Below are 4,073 nucleotides of genomic sequence, written 5' to 3'. Positions count from 1 at the left end.
TTGGTTACCCTGGGAGTAGAACTTTGGCAGCATCTAAAGAATGCCAATGTCACAATCAGAAATGCAGTACCGAACACAGAAGGACAGATTTATTTTGCATCAGTAAAATAAATTGGTTTCAAAAAGGATTTAATTTGGCAATGCAGACTTTACATATAATCTGTTATTACTAACACAATATTCTTTTAAAATGAAATTACTTAACAAAATGATTGACAGCTGCCTGTGTGGCAGTCACCGTAATGACAAGATAGTTCCATTATGGCCATCACCAGGCATTCTGGCAGTGAGCATCTGACAGTTTGATGGGCAATCACTTCAGACAGCTGCAGGTCTGTTCAGTTGTCCTTCTGCTCTGCAGAACCGTAAGGTGCATAAGAATGGAACTTTTGAGAGTACATGACTGGATACATAATTAAGTGTATTTTTAATAGCAATGATTAATTTATCATCCATTTGAAAGACTTCAAACATCGCCATGTTGACGTGTTAACTGTAAAACCTCTAGCAATATGTTGATCCCTGCTATAATGATGCTGTTATTAAAGAAATGCAATTAGATTTGATGGAAAGAAAAGGCAATCTGTATTATTTAAGAAAGGTTTAGAAGATTAGCCTGAAAGGTATGTTTGATATGTAAATACAATTAGTTAAATATCAAAAAAGATGTACTGGTGTTTGAAGATGAAAAAAGTGAGACACTTTATTGAAACGTGTTTCATTTAGTTTGGCACTGTAGCTGACAGAATAATAAAAGATTCATTGTTCAAATCTGGCTACACTGTTAGAGTCTTATGATTCATTTTTATTGATGTCAGACACATCAGAGCCATTCAAACGATTCCTTAGGTGCTTGTGATATCAAATTACTGGCAAAGATCCTACTTTAATTATCAGTACTGTATAATAATATGTGTCAGCAGATGCTCCCATCACGACAAAATATTTCTGGGCATATTTGTATATAACTCAGGGGAATATATTCTGTATATAAAGATGATCTTTTTAAAACTTTTTATTAGTATATTATTACCTTTTTTAAAAAAGCATTGACAAGATGAGATTATCTACACAGGTGTCCATTAATATTAAGAACATTTACAGCAAATGTTGCTCTCATGTTGTTAAATTACACTTGAGGAGGGGAAATCAATGCTTAAAGAGAAATAGTAATTCAAGTTAGGCTTCAAAAAGTGTCCTACTGTTTTTCATGAGTTATCAAATTCTTTACCTTTAGCTTATAGTGCTGAGTATGCTCCCACTCCCAGCTGTTTATTTTGCTTAGTTCCAAAGTGTAAACCATACTGCTGGCAACTGCTTTTTTTGCAGTAAAACACTGCTGTTTATAACAACTTGATGTCTTCCCATGCACATTTCCTAGAGTTGAAGTGACATTGCCCACACCAGACAGATACTCACAGCTATGTTTCTTATATAGTAGAAGAAAGGATGAGAAGAGAAGCTTGAGAAGCTACCTTGTTTGGGGTTTTCCTTAAGAAGTAAGACTTTAGAACTGATCAAAGATTAGAAATGGAATAACACTGCAATTGCACCTTATCTATGCATTTTGGCTCTATCTGCAAAAAGAGGTAAGTAAATGAACCAACAGCCATGAAAAGGCACGCCTGACAGCCAGAAGACTAGGAATTCAACTCTTAGTATGGTATAGTGGATTGAATGTGCTAGTCATTCATTTAGTAATAAGTTATTATAACCAGTTACAGCTTCTTCTTGAAATCTTATTGGAATATACTGCAGCACCATATGCCATGCTACTGTTAAAACTTGGAAAGTGCATTGCAGCTTTATTGAAATACGTTAGCCAATGACATTTTGTTGTTATTTAGCAGTCTTAAACTGTTTACCCTTTAGGTTCTGAAATCTAAACTGCTTTTGTTGCATTTCTTCAAACATAGTTGTTTATGTTGTGTTTTGCTTTATTTATTTGCTGACTACATGTGATAAAACATATGTAAGGTCATGTTTACTATCTAGGCTTACTCCAAGAACACAGTGTCTCACAGAAAGACTGAGATATTATTCTTTCACTGAGTTATAGTCACCATGACATGAGAATAATAAAGTAAAAGAGTGTGGGGACATGGGGGCTTGTACCCCCTAATAAGACTTGTCAGTGTTTGCGGGTATTGTTTGCACAAAACTATTTCCCTTCGATTATTTTTATTTAGGTGGTTTGTACACTTGAGAGGATAATTTTATGCAGTAAAGGTTACACAGGTATGTTTAGAAGGGTTGGGTGTCAATAAATCATAGATGAAACTCAAATCATATACCTGCTGCTTTTGGCAAACACTGGATGAATGAAGTGAGGTACTTCAACATAAATACATTCAATATGTGTTAGTGATACCTGAAATAATAAATCTAATTATGCAGATCTGCAAAGCATTTCTCAGGGACTACAAATGATTTCATGATGTGTACACACATAACTGAAGAAGTAAAAAAAAATATTTCTACCACAATTAGACTTCAATTTGTTAGGCAACAAGCAGTTTTTTTTATAGTACACAGCATTGGTCTGATGACAAACTATCTAATTTGCCTTTTAAGTGCCTTTAATATTCAACTCTTCTTTCGTCCCTCCCTTTTTCCTCATAATTTCTCTGTCTGTCATATGCCCTCTTGAATAAAATTTTGGATTTCTTGTCTACCAAACATTTCTGAAATTCATTCCATGGATGTACACTCCTATCTGTGTAGAAATACTTTCAGAGATCAGGTCGGTAATTGATCTTTCTAGACTTCTGCCTATTTCTCCCTCTTCCTATCACTCCACTTTTTACAATTCTTCAGCGATATCTTGTGCACCACATTATGACTCCCTTATACCTCATAGTCTCTTGTGAGAAGGACTGCATCTTCACTAATAATTGCTGAGAGTCATACAGCGAGGCACTGGAGGCTGCAAGAATACCCACTATCCTGTACATGCTCTGGTGGCTTTCCTCTGGACTCCTTCTAGCCGTCTGATGTGCCTCTCTCTGTTCGCTTCTTTGCTTATGAAGTCTAACCTGAATTGTTTATTTTGCTGGGATACTTTCATACAATCTGTCTTCTGGTATCTTATTACACTGAAAAGCTTCAGTGCACTGTTGCAACGAATACTGGAAAGTCCTCTGCAGTTAAATGAAAAATGTTACATTTTTTTAATCCAGATAAGCTAAATCTGAGATTTTTGAACTACTTTTTTATATTCAGGATTCATTTAGTAATGAGCTCCCTGTTCTAATTTTAATGAATTTCAGAAAAAGATTTTAACAAACAGTTGTGCATCAGTAATCATTGTCCGTGGTTTTACGTGAGTATGCACTTATTTTTTATTATCATTCTCTTTACAAGCATGGTTAACATGGACATAGTCTGTCACAAATGTCATGATTACTAATAGCACCACCGTTGTCTAGCAACTGACAGAGACAATTAAGGGTAATAGCTGTAACCAGCTGCTTCCTGTAGTCTTGAGTTTGATTCCTGCAGCCTCTGTTTGCCTCACTGTGTGACTCAGCAAGTTACTTAACCAGAAAGTGTTTGCGGGCTAAGCCTGACAAGGTTCATGTAGCTAGCTCAGTGCTCAGCCCTACTCAATAAATTCAGGGGTAAGTAAATTAAATAAATAAATAAAGGTGAGTGCTGGAGATACAAAAGCATTCTGTTTACTGCTAACATATCCCTCTTAATGTGCTGGTGCTATTCCAGTCCAGATGTGATAAACACCCAGACTCCTTCTGTGTACCTCTGTGATATTTTATACAAGGCTGTTGAGTCCCAATTGAAGTATTCTACATTTGTCAACAATGAACCTCACCCGCCACTTTTCTTCACTCTTCATCAGCCTTTCCCTTACCTTCCTTAAACTTTTCCCCCTTCGTTTATTGTGGCAGTTGTCTTTCTACCATCAGGGAAAAATGGCAGTGCTCTATTTTTTTCTTTGCTTTGTGTCAAAAAGGAACTAATTAAAGAGTACTGGACCTGACAGTGACCCTCATGTGGTACTCCTGTAGAAAATTGGATCAGATTTGACAAATCATATAATGGCCATAAAACCATGT

Source organism: Protopterus annectens, chromosome 10.part0 (assembly GCF_019279795.1).
Source record: "Protopterus annectens isolate FY-2018-M chromosome 10.part0, PAN1.0, whole genome shotgun sequence".
NCBI lineage: Eukaryota > Metazoa > Chordata > Ceratodontiformes > Protopteridae > Protopterus > Protopterus annectens.
Note: the sequence above shows the minus strand (reverse complement) of the source record.